The sequence below is a fragment of the Pezoporus occidentalis genome, unplaced genomic scaffold, assembly GCF_034315485.1.
Source record: "Pezoporus occidentalis ecotype Australia unplaced genomic scaffold, CSIRO_AGI_Poc_V1 ctg50, whole genome shotgun sequence".
NCBI classification, from domain to species: domain Eukaryota; kingdom Metazoa; phylum Chordata; class Aves; order Psittaciformes; family Psittacidae; genus Pezoporus; species Pezoporus occidentalis.
The window spans coordinates 3,944,458-3,972,185 of record NW_026915836.1 but is presented as its reverse complement, the minus strand read 5'-3'; the positions used below and the strand labels follow the sequence as shown (position 1 = coordinate 3,972,185).

The 27,728-nt window shown below is 41.2% G+C and overlaps 1 protein-coding gene across 1 annotated transcript in view; it reads right to left on the bottom strand.

Moving 5' to 3' along the window:
* Positions 1-24,987, bottom strand: part of PACC1 (proton activated chloride channel 1) — an 86,207-nt gene extending 61,220 nt beyond the window's left edge. The window contains exon 1 of the mRNA XM_062637097.1: positions 24,981-24,987. The gene's annotated coding sequence lies outside the window, so the exon portion shown is untranslated. The remainder of the gene's footprint in view (positions 1-24,980) is intronic.
* Between the last annotated feature and the right edge of the window lie 2,741 nt (positions 24,988-27,728).

The following is a 27,728-nucleotide window of genomic DNA, read 5'->3' as shown; positions in this document are numbered from 1 at the left end:
CCTGCCTTTCATAGGCAAATGAGTCCCTCCTCAGATTAAGAACACAGACATTAATGTACATCTGATCCTTAAACCCCAAGGTCAAATCGAACTCTCTTTTCTCTTTCAGATAGTATTAACTCTGAGAATACAAGACTCTTTTCTTTCCCCCCTTATGTTTCATCAAGTTATAATTCTAATTTACTTTTAATGTAAGGTTTTCCTTAGTTCCGATTTCTTGACTTTCATTTTTAAAATAACGTTTTCTCCACATTTCCACTCAGAATTTAAACTCTTCTTTCTTCCTGAAGCTTAGGTTGCATTCTAAAATGAATGCTGTTTCTTTAAAGCTGACACAGTAAGAACAAGCAGGCTGTCTTAGTTTGCAGGCCATTTCATTTCTCATAAGCGTGCTATCATTAGCTACCTTTAGGAGAATGAATGATATTGATTGGCTCAAATCAAACTTGTGACCTGGTGGCAGTATTAGATGCTTGTTACAAAGCTCCATCTCCTCATTAATCTTTCATTAGACAGCATGATCCGAGAAGCCAGCAGCAGTCACACCACGCTTACTCTCTCGAGTGATGCCACCACAGAGGGCTCCCTTATTGGATCACAGCAATTACTGGCCTTACAACGCAGATTCTGAAAGCCTTATCAAATTTCCTCCTTGATATGGCAAGCTTACAAATAATCATGTGCTGTTTCTTGGGTGAGGACATCACAGAAGTACACCAAAATGCAGTAAGCTTAAGTCATTTGCAATTAAAACATGTGACTCTTGCTTTGGAGATGATACATCTTCTTTTAAGCATGAAGTATTTTACAGAAAGCTGAAATATAGAAAAATTAAGGTGTATTGAAATGTTCCAGTCAAAGAACAGAAAACTGCCAAATCAGATTTCTTTATGGGAGAAACAAAGCAGAATCTCTGCTATCTGGATTGCCAGCATCTCAGTACTGTGATTTAAAGGAACTGGGTAAGAACTGCAAGTAAAGAGCAGACAGTAAGGGGAAGAAGCATCTGTTCCTAAGTGCCTAATCTCTGCTGGAACAGAGCCCAAGAAAGGGACATAGGTTCTTATTTTCAGCTCAGTGGCACATCATAGAAAGGCTCTGGATGGGGGGGGGGGGAATTGGGAATTATGCAGCTCTCACAATATATGGTTATTTGCATGCAAACACAAAAAAAGTTTAATGTTTTAGTGGCTCTGAGTGAAGAAAAACCTTAATACAGTGTATCTGACCTATACTTCCAGGGATCCTCAGGCTTACAAGTATAAAGGTTGTATCACTAAGCTATTTTCTGCAGCCATATAATGGTAGCGTTAAAATCTGAAGACAAGACACCCCATTAACCTCTGCAAACCATTAAAATACAAAGGCCTAGCAAAGGACAAAACAACTCCCCATTAGAAGAGACCTTAAAAATGCACACTGCAGAAATGTTCTTACTTATGCAGCTTAAAAATGATTCTGGCTAAATTACCAGAAAAGGGATATGGAAAAGTGACATGCACAGTGCACACTGATGTAATGTAACTGCCTCACTATTACCTCAGGCAAGGTGGTGAACACCTTCCAGTCCCACAGATGTTACAGAAACATCATCCATGGCTGCAGCCATGGCAAATCCAAAAGAGCTGCCCACTATCAATATGACTGAAAGGCCAGGCAGCCTACCCAGAGTATCAAAACGAAGACTGACTTCCCCATCTGAAAAAAGACACACACAAAGACACTTCCAGAACAGGTAGCTTTAGATAAAATACAGGACAGGCAGATACAGCTCATGCTGCAAGTTGTGGGTTCATCTCATTAAAGGCAGTACAAAACGTCACTGTGACACTTGCTACACAAAATCCAGTAGTTCAGAGTTTGGAATTTGCTCATAAAAAACATAATTTGAGCTTTAGGAAACTGAACTGCCTCATTTTTTACTATGTTATTGGCTTGGGCACTTAGCTAAGTACTTATCTCCTCTCATGTTTAACAGAAAACTTCTATCATTGTTCTTTCAAGTCCCTCCACCAAAGCATGCAGATTTAGAGAAGCAAAATGATACTACTCTAATTCATATGATCTGATCCATCATATCTTACATGATAAAAATCAGTCCCTAGTTCCTTTCAGCTGGGTTGCAGTAACAGCAAAAAGAGACAAGATGAACTGACCTAGATTTCTATGAGAGGTAAATTTGCTGAACAAATCTGGACCTACTATTTGTTAGCAAAATAAGGCTTCAAGTTTCACACTAACCTCAAAATATTTCATCATGACACGGTTCCTCAGTGAAGAACATGGACTTTGGAAAGAGTCACACTGTAATGGGTTGTCTTAGCTCACACCACTGATCTCTGGAGCTACCAGACAAGTTTTGGGTAAAATACCAGGATTCTGAAAAACACCTCTGTTGAAAATCTTTTCAAATGGGAGCATACCAATCTGATGCAGCAGCTGAGACTGATAAGAGAGGAAGAAAATGTATGAGTACTGTCAAGGGAAAATGAAATAGAACAAGGTATGACTCTGAATCTTCAGTTGCACAGAACATGCACTCACACATGACTCAAATGTAAGTATTTCTAATAGAAAACCCCTATCATAACTTTCCACTGCATTTACATTACAGAATTAGCTATTTTAGCAACAACAGGTGAATACAACAAATACACCTGAAATTCTATCACAACAGTCGTCAAGCTAATACATCTTATGCAAGATTGCAAGCCAATAGATAGAATTGGTGGATGGCAGTCCTATGGCTTGACAAAATGCAGTAATAATAATGTCAATCAGCCTAACAACCTAATTAATATTCAAATACATGCATATGAAATGATTTACCAGTGCAACTATCTTAGAAGTTACCCAGAGATTACTTCAGCCATGATTGAAAAGTTATGGGGCAAAACGTAACAGCTGTGTTACACGATTGGTTTAGCTGTGGAATATGTTCCAACTGAAACTGCAGCAATAATTTAAGCAGCTATCTAATTGTAACTGAAGGATACAGAGCTTAACAACCTTGAAAAGGATCTTTACTGACCACAAATGGTTTCTTTCCGAAAGACATCTCTGTATCACAGCATTCCACTACACCTTCCTCAAAGCGTGAATCCCAAACCCCGAATTTTGAATACCATTTCCTAGAACAGTTACAGTCAGTGGATGTTTCTAATCCAAGTTTTTATTGAAGCTAATGGACCCTGACTCATAAGATGTGACAAAAATCAAAGCACAGTGAGAAAAACTGTGTGAGCCTTATGAGTTAATCATATGCACCTATTTGAAGTGTGAGGCTGCTACACAGCTATTTGTTCTTAACTCCTGGAAATGCAGACATTAAGGGATAATTGTACTGTTAACTTACTGTAAGTTTTCCATTAAAAGTCTGTATATTACTACCAGACTGTGAAATGTTGAAACAGGAAGGAATTGTATAATGCTGTGACTTTTAAACTCCATATAACTAATAAGCCACCCTTAAGGAATAATAGATGTGTGAAAGACAAACTGGTGACATCTAGAAGGACCAAGAAAGGCATAATTTAATCTTCCAACTTACCAAGCCTCAGAATTCCTTGCTCAAATTGCTGGAGCTTGATAATGAACTGTAGATGTCATCATGACCATGGCCATACAAGCCTATTATAAATGAAGCCAGTGGCAGCTTACATTTTTCAGCAATGCTATTCATTTCACCCAAGAAGTCAGAAGTGGATCAATTCCAATGGTAAATAATAATGTGACACATGAAACTTGCCTGACGTAACCAATGAGTAAACCAGTCCACATAAAGCCATTTGTGTCAGGAAAACAAAAAAGCACTGGAATAGCAGAAAGCTGCTTCATAAGGTATAAAGCTCCCCCAGTTCTGCAAGCAGTGAGATGTATTTCTAAGTGCTTTCCTGATCCAAACAGAGCTTGTCTAATGGCAATAGTTCTTTCCACAGTACAGTGGCAAAACAAAACCCTGCATATAAAAATGTGTAGATGAGGCCCTCAGTGCCATCAGTTAGTGGTGGCCTTGGAAGTGCTGGGGAACAGTTGGACTGGATGAGCTTAAAGGTCTTTTCCAACCTGGTTGATTCTGTGATTCTATATTGAGCAATGTCTCCAAGTGTCTTACTGCAACATGTTACAAGACTTCATGTGTGGAATAGTTTTCAGTCTGGGACATGTGAAACAGTGACTGTTGATCTTCAGATCTGGAAGCTTCCTGCACAAGGAGGCCTTGAAAATTAAGAAATAGCAACTGCATTTTAGTAAATGAAATAACTATCTCCATGCTTCCCTCAGGCTCTTCCTTGCTTGGCTAGAAAACAGAGATAAAACGGAGCAGCTCATCTGCTTCTCAACAAGATGATGAGAATTCTTTTCATGATAAGAAAGCATTTTGCATTTGAAAAATCATTTTCTGACAGCAACAAAAAAAAAAAAAAAAAACTACCAGAATCCTCACTTCATCAACCTTACTTCCATCCACTTCAGCAACTACAAATCCCCTCACTTTCCATTATTCCTTCCCTCTAAGGAGGCCCCTACTTTTCTGTTCTGAGGACTTCTAACTTCCTTTGCTTGACCACCTAGAAATGCTCCATGGGGCTAAGATACACAAAGTAAAATCAAATAAACTTAAGAGAAACTAGCTCCTTCATATATAATTACAATCAGCTGGAAATTTCAAAATGATACTGAGACATTCCTTGAAGTTTTGGAATAAACAATATGGCTTCATTAAAAATTAAGGCTCTGTAGTCAGAGAAATGTTAATGCCTTTAGCGTTAGACTTGACTTTGCTCAGCCAATATCATAGAATCATAGAATGGTTTGGGTTGGAAAGAACCTTAAGATCATCCACATCCAACCCCCTCCCATGGGCAGGGACACCTCACACCAGACCATGTCACCCAAGGCTCTGTCCATCCTGGCCTTGAGCACTGCCAGAGATGGGGCAGCCACAGCTTCTCTGGGCACCCTCTGCCAGCACCTCAGCACCCTCACAGGGAAGAACTTCTGCCTTACATCTAACCTGAACTTGCCCTCTTTCAGTTTGAACCCATCACCCCTTGTCCTATCGCTGCAGTCCCTGATGAAGAGTCCCTCTCCAGCATCCTTGCAGCCCCCTTCAGACACTGGAAGCTGCTCTGAGGTCTCCACGCAGCTTCTCTTCTCCAGGCTGAACAGCCCCAATGTTCTCAGCCCGCTTCCATATGGGAAGTGCTCCAGCCCCTGATCATCCTCGTGGCCTCCTCTGGACTTGCACCAACAGCTCTGTGTCCTTCTTATGTTGGCGACACCAGCACTGCACACAGTGCTGTAAGTGGGGTCTCACGAGAGCAGAGCAGAGGGGCAGGATCACCTCCTTTGACCTGCTGCTCATGATGCTTTTGATGCAGCCCAGTATATGGGAAACCAAAAAGTGTGACAAAAAACACTGGATATGTACTTTGAGAAAGACCTGAATCTATGATTATGTATGGACGACAGACCCTTACACGAAGGAGACTGCAATTTGTTTCTTATTTCATGAAGTGAATTTAATCTCACAGCTGAAATACAAAACTCCAATTAATCTTCTAATAAAATTCCAGTATTTGATTCTATGCAGAACTTTTCTTTACAAACTTTGATCCTGCCTTCTTCATGCACTTCTGAGAACAACCCTGGGCTTCAGCTTCTTTCAGAAAAATCCAAACTCTCAGAGGCTCAAACCCAAAATTAAACAGGGAGAAAAAACTAACTTGTCTGAGAAGACACAGTTTTCCTCAGATTAACACAGAAATTGGGTTCCTAGCATTATCTGGCCTCATCACTGGCTTTTTTAATCTTCTATGCATGATGCAATACTTTGTGTTGTAAGGGATTAAATCCTTAAAGCCTGATGTAGCAGAGCATTTAAGCAAGTAAGCCCAATGAAGTAATCAACTAAATATGAAATGTGACTTCCATGAAGAAAATCACACTGTGAGAAATTTAGCACAGGTTTTTACAGACAACTTTCAAATACACAGGATTATAGGAAGAGAAGGAGTAACCCAAATAAGGCAAAACCATTGCAAAATTAAAGGAAAAAAAAAAGGTTAAATTTAGGTAAAGTAGGTTATAAAAATCTATTTCGTACATTCACCTATGAAAAACATAAAACATTTCTGTAAAGAGCAGTAGCAACTTTAAATGCTATTAACAGAGGAAGGACTAGTTTGAAATAATAACCACAGTGAATTTTACATGGTAAAGTGTGGCTGAAGCCAGAGGAACTGGGGAAAATGGGACCTGATCAATTCATAGATGCATAATTTTTCCATAGACAACAATGTTGAACAGGGGAAATAACTCACCAGTACTAAAGTATGATAAAACAGATGTTTGTACTGTAGACATCAACATTCATCTGGAATCTGTTTGGTTTAGAACACATGGTGTAAGGATGATGGGTACTGAGAGGAAACACTGTGAACAAGTTTACAAAATCTAGCATGTATCTCATTCCACCCCCAGACTTTCTACTTCACAGAACAAAGTGAACTTCAAGTTCAATGCCAAAAAACAACCAAAAGCATTCACAACCCTGCCTCTGAATAATTACATTTTTGCTGTCTTGCCACAAAACCATGCAATTTCATTAACTTTGTACGAGTTCAACATCAGAAATATGTACTCTGCATGTCTGTATACATTAGCACACATTTTCTACACATCCACATCAGTAATAACAGCAACATCTTCTAGAAAGATTTGCTAGTATGGATGAGCCTTGTTCACATACAGAGTACACAACAAAACATAAAGCTAGAGGCTTTTTTTTTTTTGGGGGGGGGTGGATTTTACTAAGAGCTTCAAGCAAAGCATAACTTCCCCCTGTGCTTTCATTTCAGATCACAGGTTTGAAAAACACAAAACTCGTTCTCATTTAAGTCTCTGGTATACTCCATCTAGCATGGAATTGCTCTGTAAGCAAAGTTCACTTAGGTAAAGATTATTTACTAATCAAGCATTTGGTAATACATTAAGCAAATCAAATACCTTCTATACAGTGTACTTTCCAAGGACTGTAGAATGCATATTCTTCAGAGATTAAGAATTACCTACCCCAGTGAGTCACACAAAATGCCAATACTTGGCTTCTTTCCAAAGAGCCTTACTAAAGAAAACAGAAGATTTATAGTAAATGACTGTTGGTTTTGTAATGTGTACAATGCTGCAATCCTAATAATCCATCAGTTGTAAAAAGGTGACAATATGGGGCAACATCCACTACAAGGAAATCTAAGTACATTATCTGTGTCGGGTAGGTTTTAATAACTTCACCTGCTTTCTTCTTCTGCATGCTAGATCCCTTGATTAGAAAGCCAGACAGCAAATACAAACCTGGAGAAAGCAACTTCATTTACAACCAATAGGAAAAACAAAAATGTAAAATCCATTGCAACAGCAGTAACTTATGAGATAAATGGTACTTTTACATGCAAAATAAATGACTTGTTAACAAACTGTATGATGGGTGCTCATCTAGAACACCAGTTTGGTAAAGAATGTATAGGAATACAGTGGTTTGTATACCAAGGTATGCCAATACATATGTACATTGAAATTTGTACCCAGCCCATCTTAAATATAGATAATGTATCTGCCATACAGAACAGACTGCCTGATCCTATTCTAACCACAGCATTCCCACGGATATCCCTCTGTCATATGGAGAGTCATACAATAATCCAATGTACATTAAAACCATGCCAGACACATTTTATGCATAAAAAAAGCCAGTAAATTGTTATGCAAAATACAGTGAGTTTGACAATTCTTAGCAGAAAACTTGGCAGAAAAGATTACAGATTAGCACAGGCACATGTGATGTGTTACTGGATGATTATCCTGAACAGTTCTGTACGTATTTTGAAATGTACTTGATCAGGGGCTGCAGCACCTCCCGTATGGAGACAGGCTGAGAACACTGGGGCTGTTCAGCCTGGAGAAGAGAAGCTGTGTGGAGACCTCAGAGCAGCTTCCAGTGTCTGAAGGGGGCTGCAAGGATGCTGGAGAGGGACTCTTCATCAGGGACTGCAGTGACAGGACAAGGGGTGATGGGTTCAAACTCAAACAGGGGAAATTCAGGTTAGATCTAAGGCAGAAGTTCTTCCCTGTGAGGGTGCTGAGGCGCTGGCACAGGGTGCCCAGAGAAGCTGTGGCTGCCCCATCCCTGGCAGCGTTCAAGGCCAGGTTGGACACAGGGGCTTGGAGCAAGCTGCTCTAGTGGAAGGTGTCCCTGCCCATGGGAGGGGGTTGGAACTGGATGATGTTAAGGTCCTTTCCAACCCAAACCAGTCTGGGATTCTATGATTCTACAATTAATTAAGTAACTATACTTTAGAATTATGAATAACGTATGGAATTGCATTAGGAAAAGTACACAAATTCTGAGCTGATAACATCAAACTGAATAGATTTGCCTGATTTCATGGGAAAAATTCACATTATCCAGTAAAACAGATGGCCATTCCAACCGAAAATGGAAATACAGAACTGTATCTAGGCCTTCCATGACCATTCCTGATGACCTAGAAGGAAGACTTATCTACGCAGGATTAATACTTCAGCACAATGTCTGCTCAGCATTCAGAGCAGTGAAAGAATAGGCAGTGCACATCCATTGCAGGGAACAAACAAGAAACCAGAAATCCTATTTTTCTGGGGTACAGTTATATTCTCCTTATGCCAACAGGACCTGACAGTGAATGCAACCAAAAGGTAAACCAAGATTCATGGAAGTGGATACAGATGTGCAGGTATGAAGGGAAGAGAAAGACAACTTTCACACGGGAAACTAATCCCACAAGCTCCCAGAAGAGCTTATTGTAAAGCAGAGCTGCTGTCTGCATTAAACAATTGTTTTGGTGGCTGTTCATACTGGTCTTACACTGGCTATTCAATAAAAACATTGTACCTCAGCCAAGTGATTTTTGAGGATGTAATATTTCACGTAAAACCTTTTTTGAGCCACTGACTAGAAAATTTCAGGTCACAGAATCACTGAATCATGGAATAGTTAGGGTTGGAAACGACCTTAAGATCATCCAGTTCCAAGCCCCCTGCCCACACCTCACACTAAACCACATCACCCGAGGCTCTGTCCAACCTGGCCTTGAGCACCGCCAGGGATGGAGCATTCACAACTTCCCTGGGCAGCCCATTCCAGTGCCTCACCACCCTCACAGGAAAGAACTTCTTCCTTATATCCAATCTAAATTTCCCCTGTTGAAGCTTTAACCCGTTACCCCTTGTCCTATCACTACAGTCCCTGATGAAGAGTCCCTCCCCAGCATCTTCATAGGCCCCTTTCAGACACTGGAAGCTGCTCTGAGGTCTCCACGCAGCCTTCTCTTCTCCAGGCTGAACAGCCCCAACTTTCTCAGCCTGTCTTCATAAGGGAGGTGCTCCAGTCCCCTGATCATCCTTGTGGCCCTCCTCTGGACTTGTTCCAACAGCTCCATGCCCTTGTTCCATGTCATGGAGTATTCTAGATTTTTTTTGCTACTAGAAAGAGAAACATTCTAATTCTTACCTGTTGAGAATGAGTTGATTTAACTAAGTGCTTTATGAATATCAATCAAACACTAAAGATTAATTCAATATGGTCCATTTCGGTTTGATATTCTATACTGCTTGTTGTGTCACTTCTCTGCCACAAAACATCTACAGGGCCATCCACAGTTGATCTACCCATGACTAAATCTGGATATGTGTAACACTAGTTCTCTCCTACGATATTTGCTTGCAGAAAGGCCAGAATTACCCAAGATGTATGCATGATAAGGTCCTGCTTAAAGTTACTTTAAAACCTCTTGGATACATCATTGCTTAGAATTTCCAAAGTGTGAAGTGCAACCAACAAACTATTTTTTCCATGTAAGAGGTGTTCACACTGGCTTTTTCCCATAAGAACAAGAACTTCTGTGCTCCTTTAGTCTGAGTGGCTTTTATCTCACACCAACAGAAACAATAAAATCAAAGAGAAAGAGAAGTGTCTCCAAGAGTTGTCCTCATAAAGGAAAAAATTATGTTAACTCACAGTAATTAAAAATGCAGTCATAACATTGGCTGCAGTATAACCTAGACATGCCTGTTCTAGCTTTAATTTGCTGGGATACTTGTAGCTATCTAGGTGGGGCAGCATGGAGCTCAGCAGTGGCTAGCAAAATGGTCTACTTTGGGCAGCCAGAAGCTCAATGGAATTGAAAGCTTTGCAACAGCAACGCACTTTGAATCCTCACACAAGATTAGCAATCAAATGTATAAGTGTGCTTCATTGTAGTCTCTAATTCAGAGGATGGGCTTGGATGATCAGTGTCCTCACTTCCCTAAGTTTTGCCTTTATGTTTATAGGAATTGATCCTTTCATTCTTCAGAAGGCCCATACATGGATGAGACTGTAAGTCAGATCAGCTATCACTTTTTGATCTAAGAGCCACTCCTGCAGGCTTTGAAATTTGGTATTAGATGCGGTTTTGCTGTAATCTCAGCTCAAGTGGCAAGTGACTTTAAGTCATATCTATCCATTAAAAAACCAAAACGTAGCTTGATAAGGCACTGGAAAATTAAAGCACAGGTAAAGGTCAATTTAAACACCAGCTGCTCACACCACCACTTCGTAGTGTGAGTATTTACTTCAAGGCAGTGTTCAAGGCCAGGCTGGACAGAGCCTTGAGTGACAGGGTCTAGTGTGAGGCATCTCTGCCAATGGCAGGCAGTTGGAACTGGATGGTCTTAAGGTCCTTTCCAGCCCAAACCATTCTGTGATTCTATATGCTACTGGTGTTTCAAAGATGTTCACAATTATTTCCATGTACCCAGAACAAACAATCCAATAATAATTCAGAGAGTAGCAAAACCCACTGCAATAAAAGAATCCAGGAAATATGCACCTGAATTTACACCAGCACACAAAAATGAGTGGATTTCTTGTACAGAATCACTTTGCTTTGTGCTCCCTGACATGAGGACATGAGGACATCGGAAGAAAGAAGCCCATTGTCTGAAGACAAGTTCATAGTGGCTGTCCTTACGTGTGGTTTCTCTCCATACCTGCAGATTGTCCACATCAACTCAGATTCACTGCTGTTCCTACACCAGCAATGGTAGAAGGCTATAAGGGAGGTGGCCTGCACCTTCCTCAGTGAGGGTCACGTTCATGTACAACCATTAGCACAATATAGGGCAGTTCTCCAGATTTTCCAATGTGTGCTCCTGATGCAGTCCTTATAAATTATTACAAAGAGCTGCTATCTGTACACAAAAGCATTCTGACTGCTCCCTCCCCTCGAATTACTTCTGTGCTCAAACTGTGTACAGGGGCCAGGGATGCAGAGGCAGGATGCTGTAGTGGCTTATGAGGGGCAGAGGCAGAGAACTGGCATACAGGGCAGAAGACAAGACCTTTTTGCTCTCTTGTCCCCTTGTATCTGCACGTGGGACCAAAAGATGGCTCCTAAATGTAGAATCAGTACAAAATCATGCTAACATGTTACTAAAAAAATACATTTTTTTTCCTCTGTTACAGTTATTGCCTATTTCTGTTTTCTCAGGTGGGAAATGAGACTGTAATCAAGAAAAACAGTAATGCCTAAGATGATCAAAGACATTCCATCAGCAAATCTTCCTTCTAAAATGTTAGTCTGTGAGTACAGATGTCACTATGATATTCTAAGATTCAATTTGTTATCCAATTGCCTCTTCTAAAGAAATAAAGCAACATTACTGCACAGAACAAAACCACAGTCTACAGCCTGCTTCTATACATTTCTTTTCCTAGACTTGAAGACAACAGCACCATTAGAAGGACTGCTACCACAGGATAAATTAGCTCATTCCCCCAAACACATCTATATTTAAAATGCAAAGTAGTGGTTCATTATACTGACTTTTATGTGTCTACAATTCTCAAAGAAATACTTCCCAGTAAGTAATAATGGGACAGTAATAATCCCATTAACTTTAAGGGATGTGTACTATGTAGAAGGGAAACCCAGTTACTAACCTTTTCCTATCCTGTTTTTGGAGTAGATACACCTCTTCCATTCTTGCTTGAGGCACCTCCTGGGCACTAAAGCCAGATTTTTCTTGCCACTGAGTGGAATGAGCACTTTTTTGTGTTTTTGACCAGAGTAGGTACCACTATGGTCTGTTTTCCATTTCACCATGTGAAACTACTGATGGATACACACGGTGAAAAGGAAGAAAAAGCAGAAAGCACCTCATAGAGTAGGCAATTATATAAAAGGAAAACTAATACTTTGCCTGTGTTTATAATCTTTATATGACTTTCAAAGCATACTTCACCAATCCTGAGAATCCCAGTGTATTTGGAAGACATGCACGTTACCAAGTCGACACCAGTCCTGAAAGTGACAGTGCTTTGCAATGATATAAATGGGTCATCTGAACACTTATTACAAGCTGACAGTTTAGCTCCTCAATAAGTAACTATCCAGCAAGTATTTGTTAGAAAGTCTCTATGGATAGGCAGATATGTATTTCTTTTTAATACACATGGAACAAACAGGGTAACACCAAGGCTTCAGTTTTAGAAGGTATGACCCTTTACAGAGGGTAAGACAAACAGCTGAAGCTGCAAACCTTCCCTCTCCCCTATGCCTATGAAGCTCAGCTAAGAAAATGAAAGATAAATAATAGCAATTAAGTCAATACTTCTTTCTGTCAAAAACTTAGATAAAACCTCCAAAGTCTTTGCCCTTGTAGAAAGGGACAAAAAAGGCCTCTGGTACTAGTGGTAAGTGCACTAGTTTGGAGTTATTCAGAGTTAATGAGGTCTTCCATAGTAGACCAATAGACTTGACCTTACCTAGCACCAGGACAGAAGACTAGCCATCCTGGCTAGTCTAAACATCAGCAGCCCTTTAGCAGCCATCAATATCATCTGACGTAGCTAAAGACTATTTCATCCTGTGATGCTGAGAAAATACTATGAGTAAACTACAGGATGCTAAGTTCTCTAAACTCTACCTTGTAAGACACAAGCTCACATACGTTAGGTGACTCTGCACAAGTGAGACACAGAGCTGACTACAGTCCTTGGAGGTGATGGAAGAGGTGACCCATATTTAAAAGAATTAGTAAAGCAGGACCATCTATAGAAAGGAATAGTTACAACCCAGACCAGACCATGGCAAAGAGGACTACTGCTACTAATTTCAGGGACCTGTCTCTGGCTCTATGGCATATTTATTCTCTCCTGTGGAAATAAATTTCGTGGACATAATCTGGACCACCAGTCTAGATCAGCAGATCACAAACTGGGAATCATGAAGGATGTGATCTCATTGACAGAGAGCACGGAGTAATGCCACCATTTTGACATCTTCCTTTCCTTGGAGATACGATCCAAATATGGCTGGAGGACACGGGTGGCAGAACTGCAGTTCCCAGCAGCACCCTTGCCCTGTAGCAGGAGAGGTACCTGTAAATGGCAAGTCTCCAGTGCACAATCTAGACTGATTTCCAGCCTTTTTTCTTACCCTGTTCTGTTTCCCCTACTTCAAGAAAACATATATCCAGATGAAAGGAAGGATACAGAATGGCAGAGAAAACATGTGAGAACTCCTCCTGGATCCATCTCGTGCAGTTTTTGCAGCAGATCTGGAATTTAGCTGGGGGCATAAGCAGCTTATTGGCACAGGTGAGGCTATATCAAGAGTAAAAATAGGATGGTGTTGCCAGTCTGATGCTGCTTTTAATATCAGTAGAGACTGAAACGCCAGTGCGGGCACCTGCCTCAAAGAAAAATTACATTAGAGGTTCCCAGCCTACACTTCAATCCATAGTGGCATCCGAATCAAAGGAGGGAAAGAAATACCCAGGTAAGAACTACTAACCACGCAAAAACTCTCAGCAATGGGAAGAATACTTTAACACCTAACAAGAGAGACAACAAAAGTAAGAAAACAATTTTCCTCCACATAACAAATGCTGTCACATAACTCTCTAGCAGGGATTGTCATTGTGCCTGGCTGTAATGACAGACAATAGGACCAGTCCTGTTTGTAGAAAACATCAAGCCCTGGCTCTTTCTGTTATTCCCCATTGTAAAGATCACACGCTGTCACCCAAGATATCCCAATGTATCTTCCTGTCTTGATGCTTTTTAGTGATTCTTTGGCTCCTGCTCTGGGAATTTTACAAAAATGCCTTGAAGACAAGAACAAACCTTTTCCTGTCTCAGGATGCGACCGGGTGCGTACTTAAAACTTACAGAGAACAGGTAAATAGCATTAAAGCAGCAATCTTGAGAGAAACAGGCTTGCACAGCTTTAAGAAGAGGTTCTGAGGAGTCCTATTGCTGTCTTCCATGACCTAATGGAAGGGTGTAGAGAAGATAAAAGTCAAGCTCTCCTCAGAAATGCACAGTGAAAGATCTGTGTTTGATGAGGCAATGGACACAAGTTGCAACAAGGATAATTTCGATCAGCTATTATTCACCACAAAGGCAGCCAGACCTTGGAACAAGGTTACAAGTTACATAAAAGAAAGGTCAGAAAGCTCTGAATGAGAAGAGTGCCCATCCTACCCCAATGCTACTAATTTTTTCATCTCTGTCTTACATACACACATACCAAGCATGGAAAACACACTGCTACCAGCAGACCATGGCTTAGGTCTTCCCAAACACTTCTGCTACTATCACAGTCCAACATCTTTGTAACAAAGCTGAATTATATTAGAGAATATCTTAACGGGAAGTTTTCAACTTCTCCCAATGTTTTATGACATCTATGTACATGACATTTTGCCCCTAAAATCAGAAATAGCACTGTAGCACGAGTACTTCCCACAAGTTTCACAGCTAAGAAAGGAACAGTGCTGGTCACTGCTTTACTTCTCTGCAGTTCACCATTTCTAGCAAGTTTTGAAGTATTCTTTAAATGGGCAGTGTCCCTTTACTCCAGTGCTGCAGGGCATTTCTTGATAACTGGGAGGAAGTAGGAGAAATGAGTGTTACTTTCAGCAAAAGCTGAGTCACAGTTACATTTCATTATGTGACACTCTGCCCGTTGTGCCCTTCTCCTTAAAGGCTGCAGCAACCTTCAACTGTCCACAAGTTGGAAGTCATGTTCCAAAACCAAACAATGAAATCAGCAAATTTTGTAATGTGTCACATGGATCTGTGAGCATGATTTTGGGAAAGGTCCAAGTTTAGAAAACTTTGCTTCTACTATTCCAGTTATGTGGCAAGAACTTTTTGTTTATATGGCTTATTTGTAATACTGTGTAGGATTGGGGGTTTCAGCCTGAAAATGAGATATTATTGCAAACTGACAGTGACAATGGCCACTAATGGTTCATCATTACATGTGGATGCATATTAGGAACTGCAGAGAATTAATCAACACACATTTATTATGTCATATGGTGATGAATTAATCAAAGTCAATGGAGAGACTTGTGCTGCTTTCAATAGCATTTGGAGCAAACAAGCCACGATGCCAAAAACAAACCCAACCCCAAACCAGTTGATATTGAACCCTTGGGTACATGCTATATAAGGATGACTGAAGTTCCCAAAGTGACATATTGTCTGTGAATAGTCAGATTCCCAGACTTCTGAGCACTCACAAATGATGTTAACTGCCAGTAAACCTGCCAGCACTTTCAGCTCCATGTTGGAGTTTATATACCCAGGCTTCACAAACAATGAGAAACTTTTGTGGCGGTTGGGAGACCTGTTAGTGCATCTGCTAATACCTATGGCTTATTCACACAACAAAAGGACATTATTTAAGATGCTCTTGCCTGTCTCCAAGGGGTTAACGTCACCAAGCAGAGGAAAAAAATGTGTGAGGACTCCTGAACAAAAAGCAGCCTCAGTCATTTGATAAATGAACATATCCTTTGTGCAGCTGAACTATACTGACAAAGCCATGCAGGCATGTTAAATGACTAACTGCATTTTTGCACTACTTCTTATGTATCAACAGTTCAGTGTACAAGGTCAAGTTATTATGACATTTTTCTGGCCAGTTTACAATCTCATCTAATTTATCTTACTGGAGTAGTGTATGCATACTGTACAACATCTTCTTTGCCTCTAGCCCCTTCTAAACCTGTACCTTCTGGTTTCAAAAATGCTAAAGATAAGTTTGTAATATGCAATCATATGAGCTTATATATTGTTTCAGCCATGATTCCAACATTAACTCAACCACAACAGTACTGTGTCACATCAAAAACCCAAATTAGACACTATGCTGTGCCATATGGCTATCATGGGGTTATTCAGGATTTAGGTATTCTCTGCGTATGTACAACTGCATGGTATAGGCATCCAGAATGTATTTCAGAAAAGGACCCATCTGATCTCTGTAACGTTGGTTCCAATTTCTTCCCATCTGTACACTGTGAGACATTACGTACAATTTGCACCCTGTTGTATCGGAAGATAAGCTAACACTCAACATCCCAAAATGGAAGTTCTCCAAAAGCAGAAACACACAGGAAGGACACACTGCCATATCTGAACGTTAGACAATACTCCACTAACACAATCGTCAGTGTAACATGCAAAACCTCAGGTCATCTCCAGACTTCTTCATCAACCATTAAGCTTTGGAGAAAAGGTATCCTGAGATACCCAAAAAAGGACATAAGTGGCTTTCAAGCATGTTCTTCTCATATCGTATCATACAATGAAAACAAAAGGAGACTGTGAAGAAAGGAGAGAAAATATTTCTTCCTCTGCACCACTGCTCTCCTTTAATTTGCTGCACTCTGTTACAAACTTCTAATCCAATTCTGTGAGAAATAAATGCTTTTTTATGGATCTACATATTTAGCAAAACCAGGCAAAGACTATGAGAGTTATCTTCCTAATCATATTAACAGTGATTGAAATATAAACGGATTGATTGAAACAAGAGTTAACACTGCAACACATTAAAGGGACAGTTTATAGCACTTTACTGTCCAAGATGTAGGTCTTACTTTTCATGAGTGTCATCACAATAAAATGATTGTTATAAATACTAGAGCATCATAATAAAACAGAAACTTTCAAACTCATTTTTGTGAAACATTGGGGGGGGGGTAGTAAAAAGAACTCCAAATAACATCCCTTGCTCCTGGTACTAGAAATAACACGAATCAGCATCTACGGCACTAACGCATTCCAATACTATAGTCTAGGTGTAACTAACCTACTCCTGTACAGAAGGGATTAGCTTCAAAACAACATGGTCCCGCCTCTTCCTTGGCTTTGCAAAGCACATTCCAGAAGGGAGAAGAGACTGTAAGATTATTTATCTACATTGTTACTCTTGCAGGGTTTACAGGAAGAGAAAGAACAGCACAGTGGAAGTTTTGTAACAGTAAGGTACCCCTGAATCAGTGCAATTACGTGTGGTAAATGCAGTTTTCCCCTCTACAGATGGTCATTCATAGATTTTCATTGCAGCACTTAATATTGTACAGGATTGCTATTTGGAACTGGACAAGAATCTGCACAGTAACACTTGGAATACTGAACCTCAGAATACACATTTCCTCAATGTGAAGTCAGGAATAGGGACTGAAAAAATGAGTCACCTTGTTTTATGGTTCAAATGTACTCTAAAAAGTGTTCCCAAGAAACATCTGGCTTGTATTCACACCAGTTTGGTCTAAATACATATGTCAACAGATAATCCTCACATTCTGAGTGGAAACAGACCTCTTCAGCAAATTCAGCCTTACCTTAATTCCTTCTGAAAGAAATAATAATTTCTACATTATTTGGTGCAAGTATTATTCACTAGAGAATCACTCTCAATAAACTTATGAATCTTACTGTTAATAATCCATTCTTGCCTTATCCTATTATCACTGATCTCAGTGACGTGGGAACGTACTCTAAAGGATCATTAAATAAACAAGCATCTGCCTTTTTAGATTGGAAACTGTATTTTTCAAAGAACTGACAACAAGAATAAAAACACATCACCACCACCTTTATTACAGATGCACTCTGATTTTGAGTAGCTGAAGACTCTTTTCAGTGCTGACTAACTTGGCATTTAAGCAGGACAGCAATCCCCAAACAACAAAACTCTACAGCAGTTCTGAAGCAGCAAAAGAATAAAACCTGGATTTCTTTCTCTGCATATTCAAGTCCTTACAAAGACTGCACTAAACACGGGATAACAGCCCAGGAGGCAGGCAGGATACTGCAATCAGTTAGTAAAAACAATCCACATTCCAGAAGTTAAATCTAAACCAAATTGAAGTACTGTGTTTAGTATAGCACACAAATTAAAAATCATTCCTTTTCCAGATTACTTTTAGGACATAAACTACCGTGATGAATTAGTGCAGTTATTTATCTAAAACGTGAACAAACAACGAGAGATTATGTGAAAATTAAATGAAAATAAGTTTTCAGGAGAGTCTGGAGTACCACTCAAGCAATATGCAACTCAATCCTTAAAAAAACCCATTTCAGTATTTATAACAAATCAAATTTAAAGGCTTAAAGAAATTCAGCTTCTCATTAGGCATCACTGAAATGCACTGCCAAAAGGAAATCAGTGATTTTACTGGGAGAAAGGAGGAATAAGCTTTCATGGGAAGCCTCTCTGTTCCAGAAACATGCAAACTTAGAAAGCCTTGGAAGACCTTGCTTGCAACAACATATATCTAAGTTCAAATACAACTCAGTGACCAGAAATACAATCTACAACAGAATGCAAAGAAAATCGGTGTATTTAAATGATCAGTACATTGAAATAATCTTTTCAATAGACTGAAAAAAGGGAACCAAACAAGTTTTAAACCAATCTTCATTTTTAATACTGTTCAGGTTGTGTGTTTTAGCAACCAAAGCTGTGTCTTTTGGTCACACCTCAATCCATATGAAGAAAGGAAATCAAGAATGAGCAAGCTCTCCCATCCAGGAACTTACACGCCAAGTCCTGCATCACTTCAGTTGGTGAGAACTGACTCTGAGCTCAACAGGCACAGGATCACACTCCACTTGGAACACAGCTTTATCTTATTTGCATTACTTTTAAATGTAGGACAGAAAGCACATACCACCTCCGAATCAATCAATAAAAATGTATTTGGAGATTTAAACATGCAGAAAAGTCCAAAAAATGAAAGATTAAATTCTCACAAAGTACCACTTCTCCAGTGTAAGTTGTATGGTGCATTTCTGCTGCTGATGTTTGCAACAGCTTGCCTTGACATATGTGTTCACGCATGGTTTCTGCTGTGCATTCAACTGAGTGAGTCAGAGATTAAGGATTTCTTCTGAGCATCTTAAGATAAATATTTCACAGTACAGAGTGCCCTGTTGTTTATGGAAGTTTCAAAATCGTACTCATGATCTACTGAGCCCATTTCAACTTCTCACATTCAGTAAGGCCTTCCAAAGCAAAAGACAAGGTTCCAAAGAATGTACAAACCTAAACACTTACAAAAATAGGAGCTCTTGGGAAAAACAGTGGTTTTTAACTTGTTTTAAACTTCTTTACACAACCGTTTTGACTCTGAAAGATATATTTCCCATTGTGATTTACAGTATACGGCAGCTGCTTCTTTGTGAACTTAATAAAATTGTCCAGTTTTTTAATAGCAGTTGAAATCCAGAATTCCAAATCACTGGCAGTCCTAGATAAAGGCCAACATCATGCCAGAGCAAACAAAGATCCAGTGGATATGCAGGAAGTGACAGGAAGTTTCGGAAGAAACAAACAACAGAAGCCTTAAAGAGCCTAAGCTGCATCAAGAAGATTTATGTGAAATATTTTGACTTTCCAGTCTTGGAAACTTTGATTTGGGGTGGGGAGGGAGGTGAGGGCAGGGAGAATTAGAATGGAGAACACAGGAATCAGGCTTCATCTAGTTCTGAGCTCTGTGAGTTACACTCAATGCAAACTTTCAAGTTACACTGTTGGTAAACAGCAGTAGCAACAAGAAGTTCATCAATTCTGTAATTCATTCCCTCATGATAAACACTACCAGGGAACAGTATCACCCTGAACTTGTGAAGGGACAAGCTGACAAAATGCCCCTCAGAAATGAACAGCCTTCTGAAATAGTTTCATGTTCAATGAAAAGCTCTGATAATCTTATGATGTGAAGTAAAGTTTGATTACTTCACAGAGAACTAACACGAAATTTGTTAGAGCTGAACACTTTGAACTCTTATCCAGATTTGAGGACAGGAATAAAAAAGGGACTTTTGGGGAAAAGTTATTCAAATTGTCAATAACGTAACAAATGTCACAAGCGGAACACATGTATTTGTGAGACTGTCAGGCTACAGCAGATTCTATGAATAGCCATATTGTTGCAGTTCCTACAGATGCTTCAGTATCTGTCCTGCAGAAAGTAAATGGTCAAAAGAAACAGCTAAAGCCTTTAATGTGCACTTACTATTCCTCTTAGGTATTTACATGATAAACAGCCTTAACATTATGCTCCCCACATTGCTCTAAGGTACAAAACACACTAACACCATTTGCCAGAAAGCATTAAAGGACTTACCTAAACCACCCTGTGATACACTGCACGTTTCTTCCTCACATTTTTACTACTCTTTTCTACCTGAAAAGAAAAATGCTCAGCATCACTGGTAATTCCGCTTACACTTGCTCCAAGAAAGGAAGCTGCCACCTAAGGAATAAGATAATTTGATTTATCAAAAAGCCATGAATTGACTTTGGTGCTGCTAAAAAGCCAGAAATTTCCCACGAAGAAGAAAACTACAGGATACTGACTTAGTGCCTACGCTTGAGCAAGGGCTGTTCAATGTAATAGCAAAACTGTACACACTGAGGGGTTGGTAAACTGTCTTCAAACATTCATTTTCTCATATACCTTCATCATCCAGCTATACCCACTTCTACAAAACCTTTTATCATGTCCCTTCTTGAATCCCATCTTCCCTCATTAGATTCACAACCACAGTGTAATAAATAGCTTTAAGGGTAACTGCCATCCTCCACCTTGCATAACCTAACGAACCAACGAGAAAATTCTCTTTCAAATACATTTCAAATGTATCACGTTTCCACTAGAATGAAAAACCAGACTGCAAGAACTGACTTGACATGCAGCTCTGGTTCATACCAAAAGAAAATCCTCATGATTGTGAAGGAGAGAAAGTAGCACGTTTAAGTCACACATATAAACTCCCATATACCTTCAAGGAGTGCTCCCACTGAAAAAGGAAGACAACCACAAGTCAGAAGTGGTAACCAAGCCAAATCTCCTCTATAGCCACAGGAAAGGTGCAATTATAATTTAGCAACAAAACAGCAGCTCCTCCAGGCAACACTAAATCACAAACATCATATTGAGAAACAAAACACTCCTCCTTTCCCTCTGCCCTCAGGCTTATAATTAAAGGAAATTCAAAAGAGCTCCTCTTTAGTTCTATTGCTTGAAAACAATGAGCCCTGTTGAGTCAGGGAATACATAGCTGGCTCTTAACTTCCACCAGAAACTCCTTCTAGTCTGCCCTGAAAATGGATTCCAGACATAGAAGGCAATAGAAAATACATTTTTCTTTAAAAATCAGATCAATAGATCTAACTTGTTAAAAGTGTGAGGAGCTTCTTAAGTCTCATAAGAACCAAAATACCCTGATGATGTTCAAAAGCTTGATGTTTTTAGAGAAAAGGGTAATTAGCAGTGAGGAGGGGCCTTAATCATCACTGAACTTAAAGAAAAGCTTTCATTATGGCCTGAGTGAAAGCAAAGAGCTGTCAGGAAGTATAATGACAAAATGAAGTCCCAAATATATATTTCTGTTGAAACCACAGTCTTTAACTGTCTGCCTGAGTTACAACCATTAAGCTCTGAGCTTATGTTTTGGAGGCACTCTATTGGTCCACCTGGATTGCTGGTGAAAATGCTCTCCATCCGCTGACTGGCCATTTCTGTCCTTCAGCTTGTGAAAGCCTGATACCTGCTGGGCTTCATCCCAGTAACTTCCATAAGGACATTCAGTATATTGAGCAAGTGAATCGTGTTCTAGGATAAGAATGAGTAGGAGCTGTAGGTCGTGGTAGTTCTGCTGTAGAGGCCATTTATTATGCAAGACTCACATAGAGTCTGATTCTGACCAGCACTCACTGACTTCTAGGAAGGCTATTCTTGATGGGGCTCCACCTGAAAGCCATGAAGGGCAAATGGAAAATTCCGGGAAAGCTTCATTTTGAAGCACAGAACTTTTTCCAGGAGAAGCAGATTACTTTCCATAGTGCATTACAGAGAGAGATGTACAGTCAGTACAAGAGATTTTCTTTTAGAGTTACAGTAAGCTTTGCAATGGTATTCTGGCAGCTCACTCAAAAACCTGTTTCCTTGTAAGCAAAGAGTCATCCCTATGAAGATGAGGTAAGCGTTGCAAGTGTCCTGTTCAGAGGGGATGCAGTGTTACGTACAGAATTGATAATATATCCTGGAGCTGTTTTGTTGCACTTAATTGTGCAACTACATGCATATTGGTCCAAACACCATTCTGTTTGACAGGCGTGTTCATAGTAGCATGTAACCAGGAACAGCTCAGTGGAAAAGTAGCAGCTATAAAATCCCTAGAATATAATGAAGTAACGCAGATTTTTAATACAGAACAGCTTCACCATCCCGATTTTAGGAACAACACAAATCCGTTTCCAGAATTTCTTTTTAAAAACAGCAAACTGAGAACGCCTTGCATTCCCTAAAGCTCGCCCACTTCTTTCCACTCTTCCTCTGTGATTCAATCTAAGATACAGCCACTCTTTACTAACCATCCCACCCTTGGTATGCTCTGTGACTGCAGTGTTTAGTTTAAGTTTCCACTGCCCCATGCTATCACTACACTGCACAAGAGAGCCTTCAAACTGGATATGCAACCACTACGAACATATGCCACTTCTCAGTAAAAGACTGAAAAGAAAAAGGACTCCGCACTGCGCTGTGTGCAGTGCTGGTGTCCTCAACATAAGAAAGACGTGGAGCTGTTGGTGCAAGTCCAGAGGAGGCCATGAGGATCATCGGGGGCTGCAGCACTTCCTGTATGGAGGCAGGCTGAGAATATTGGGGCTGTTCAGCCTGGAGAAGAGAAGCTGTGTGGAGACCTCACAGCAGCTTCCAGTGTCTGAAGGGGGCTACAAGGATGCTGGAGAGGGACTCTTCATCAGGGACTACAGCGACAGAACAAGGGGTGATTGGTTCAAACTGAAAGAGGGCTAGTTCAGGTTAGATCTAAGGCAGAAGCTCTTCCCTGTGAGGGTGCTGAGGTGCTGGCCCAGGGTGCCCAGAGAAGCTGTGGCTGCCCCATCCCTGGCAGTGTTCAAGGCCAGGATGGACAAGAGCTTTGGGCGACATGAGTCTAGTGGAAGGTGTCCCTGCCCATGGCAGAGGGTTGGAACTGGATCCTTTCCAACCCAAACCATTCTGTGATTCTATGATATGATTCTATGATTGCCAGCAACTATTCAACCACCTTTTCTAGTGCACTGCCACACACAAAGGGCTCTACTCTCTTCCATTTTCTAGTCAAGACTTTAGCTAAGCCTATCCAAAACCACTTGGAAATAATCTCAAATGAACTACTTGGTTAAAACCATGGAATGAAAACATTCCTGTTTTAGATTCAGTTCAGATTAGTCTAGATTTACTTCAACACCTTTATTCTTCCAATGGAAAAAAAGATGAGTTCAAGAGCTTGTGCATGCTGATGCAGACACATCAGCCATATGGGGACAGAAGCTGGCATTCTCATTTTGCCTTTAGGCAATTTTAACCTACTTTACAACTCTTTGAGACCTTTATCTGACGCTTACTGCATAATTCTTAGTGAATGTTTCTAGGCCTTTTACCTGCTCACAGTCACTAGCCGACCAGAAGGTACTTGCTGATTATGTGGTTGTTGGTCCTTCTCGAAGAATACATGACCACAGAGGTTACAGAACATCCTCAGGATGTCCTTGACACAGACGGACCTGACAACTGAAATAGAAATGAAACAGCATCCTCAGATGATTCTAGAGATAAGCTACTTCTGTCATTGCCGTAGTTAAGAGAAAGGCTGTAACTTAAATGGCATCCCCGACATGATATTTATGTAATAATTATTGCGGTGAATGCCACATTCCAGTGGGCGTAGAAACCACCCCCCCCCGGGTAACACATTGCTTTACTGGGAGAGTGCAGCACTGGAACAAGAGCACCATGGTCTGCAGCTTGCTCTTGCTCTCGGCTTGAGAGTTGTTCCTTCACACACCGCCGCGCAAAGAGAGGTTAAATCACGTCGCGGGCACCCTGGCTGATGCCAAATAAAGGCAAACCGACGGCCCCGCACAAGGAAGTCTCTCTCCGTTTTCAGAGCTATAAATTCAGACGGAGCTATTGACCCCCATGACTCAGAGGCAGGAGAAACCAGCACCCCAGCCCCTGCTGCCCGCGGGGTGGGCACAAAGGGACAGGGCGCAGGCTCTCTGCCCACCCTCCCCTCAGCCGGGGCAGTGAGAGGCCCCGCGCCACCCGGGCTCCTCACCTCTACCGGCCGGCCCCTCATCTCCTCCAAGGATGAGGAGAGCCCGAGCTCAGGATAAGGAAAGCCGTGGCCGGGGGACGAGAAGGGCCCGGGATGAGGAGGCCGCAGGCTCTGCCGCGGCAGGAGCCCCGGCCAGCCCGCCCCCGGGCGGGGGGCGGCCCTGACGGACGGGCGCAGCTGGCGGGGGAGGGGCTCCGAGCCGCCGCGCTCTGCCCCGGTCCAGCCCCCGAGGGGCAGCGGAGTCCGGTCCGCGCTCAGCCGAAGCGCTGCGAGGGGCAGCGGGCGGCAGGTGCCGTCGGTCGGTGGGGGCCGGCCCGGTGCAGCCCCCTGAGCGGAGCCGGTCGGGTGGGTTGGGGTCGGAGCCCAGGCGGGTGCCTGGGGTCTTTGCTCCCGGGCCCGCGCGGTGCTTCTCGGGGTTGGTGTTAGCGGTGCTCATACCCCACGGCGGAACAGCGGCCCGCGGCCGGGCCCTGCCTCATGGGCACCGGGGGACGAGCAGTGCCGCCAGGTCCTGCCCCAGAGCAGCAGCATCGCGCCGTGCCTCTGCGGGGCGAGCCTCAGATACACATCGTGAATAAAGAGACGCTAACTGACGAAAGAAGACGTCCTCACTGTACTCTTCATGTATTTCTAGCTGCAACACAGCAGCGCCGAATACTGTGTAGAGGTTTTCTACCGATGCGTTAAGCATGAATGTATTTGATGTGATAAAACCCGATTTTAACCCGGCCGAGAGCTAGTGTTGTCCATAGTAGGTTATCCCTGGAGCAGGGATGTGCTCCAAAATAAAGCCCCTCACTCAGTGTAAGGTCGAGATGATGCTGTGGCGTCATATTTAGCTCATGGCTCGTAGGGAAATGTAGGGTGTTCTTAGTCACCTATGGCATGACCTTATATTCCCACTCAATTTAGTAACAACAGTTGGTTTCTTATGGGGCATGTGAGATTTAGTTTATTAACAGAGTTTCTAGGCTAAGTGGGGAGAAAGAAAAGGCGTGAGATGAGAAGTGAGCAGATGAAGGGGAAGTGCTCAGAGGGATGGAGCTCCCAGGGAAATGTAAGTCTTGGCTCCTAAGCTTCTCAAATGGACGTTAATGTAAATGTATGGTTACTTATGAACAAATACTTTGGATAGATGTGATTTTCCCCCTGACTTTTAAATTATCTGGTTATGATTTTCATTTGGGCTTTTGAGTTTTGTTTAGTTGTGAGCCTTTTGGTTGAATAGCATAGTGGGATCTGTGAAATACTAAGCCTCTTGTGTTCAGAGTGTGATGTTTCAGCCATCTGAAAGGAAAAGAACCCAAAAGCCTCCATTTACATTCAGATGGTATATCTTATTCCTATCATACAGATTATATATCTTATTCACCAGGCTGGTATGTGGGATATTGATATATGTTTGAGCATGTAAAATCCTGGTAGGCAAATACCAGAATAACCTGCCTCTGTATATTATAGACAAGAAAAATGCTGCAGCTTGGCCCTGAGGTAGCCCGTGTGTCACAGATGTATGTCCCCTTATCATTGAGCTCTGAATGAATCCTGCTCTTACTGTCCCTTCGGCTGCTTCAAGTTAGGACACGTTATGTTACAAGGACATTTAGCTTGTTGAGGAGCTTCTGGCTTGGTGCATTAGGATCTAAAAGTGAGCTAAAAGGATGCTGTTTTTTTTCTCACATGGTTGCTTGCATTAACTAAACCAAGGAAGAGGTAGAATTAATAAAACATCGGAGATGAGTGACTCCGAACTGTAATCTAATTCGGATGTCAATTTAAAGAAATCACTGCCGTTTGAACTAAATAATGAATGTCAAAAGCTGTTTATGTGCAGAGGATACCTGTGATGTTTTACTGGGAATGTCATTCTTTAAAAATCCAGTATTTTTCATTCTTGCTCTTATAATAAATAATCAGGCAGGCTCTTCTCTTTGCAATCCTTATGTTCCAGTGAATCTGTCATGCAAGCTTCCCTATGAGTCATTATCACAATTTCACATCACTCATTAAATGAAAGTTGTTTTTCCCCCCTAACTCCCCTAACCTATCATGCCAACAGGAGCATTCAGAAACTGGCACTAAGGTGCAGCTCTCATGCAAGTTTTCTGTTTCCCCGTGACTCATTTGACATTAACATAATTATGTTACAGGAGTCAAAGTGATTTTCCAACTATGAGTAATGCACAATACTAGAGCGAATGTTTACAAGACGCGGAGGCATATCAGCTAGCTGAAGTAACCAGCTGCTGATAACAGCTGAAGTAAGTTAGGGAATTAAAAAGACTTAGAACACAATTAGCCTTCTTTGGCGCTCGGTGCCATGCACAGCCGTGAGGTAGGTCGTCAGCTTGGCGAGGAAGGATCCAGAAGCAGCGCTGTGCCATAACGGGGAGAAGACTGAGCCCGTGGGTAGCTCGCATAAGAAGTCTTCATAGTTTTCTTCCCACTTGCATATTTATGGCAAAGTCGTGCTCGAATGAGAGCAGTGATCTTTTCAAGAAGCGGCTCTATTTACCAGGGTTTATTTCAAAACGCCACTGACACACATCCTCTCAGCCAGCAAAACAAGATCAAAATGAAAGGACAACAAAACTGATATTAGGTCATCTCATAGATATTTGGAGCTGTGAATAACACAAAGGAAGAAAACCAAACAGGATAAGGCAAAATTGAGTCCTGGTACCATGATGAGATATCTTTTCTCTGCAATAAAAATATCTATCTGCAGGCTGGTGGTAATGGCACAGAGGAGAATTGCAGTGAATGTGTTCTGAATAAATAGCAGAAAGGGTAACTACAAAGTGCGTAAGCCATAAGAAAAAACTATAAAGGTAAGATAAAATCTTAGTGGTGATGATTTGTTTCTGTTGTTCCCCCAAATCTGTACAAATTACTGACTTCTCAGGATTTTTATTTCAAGTACTTTGACAAATAGGTTGAATTTTTCTGACTGCTTCTTTCATGAGTGGCTTTTGAATGAAACTGGGGCACTTTCTGGTTAAAAGTCTCTAAAATATCCTTCCGATGAGGCCGTACCCTGTAATGTGCTGGGCACCCAGAACATTGCTGGTTTCATAAGAGCTTCATAAGAGCTTCGTTTCTCCTAGGATAAGCCTAGAAGGTAGAAACCTAATTTTGAAATACCAACACAAAGTAGCTATGATTTGTTAAAGTATAGAACCAAAAATAACCAGTTAACAACTTC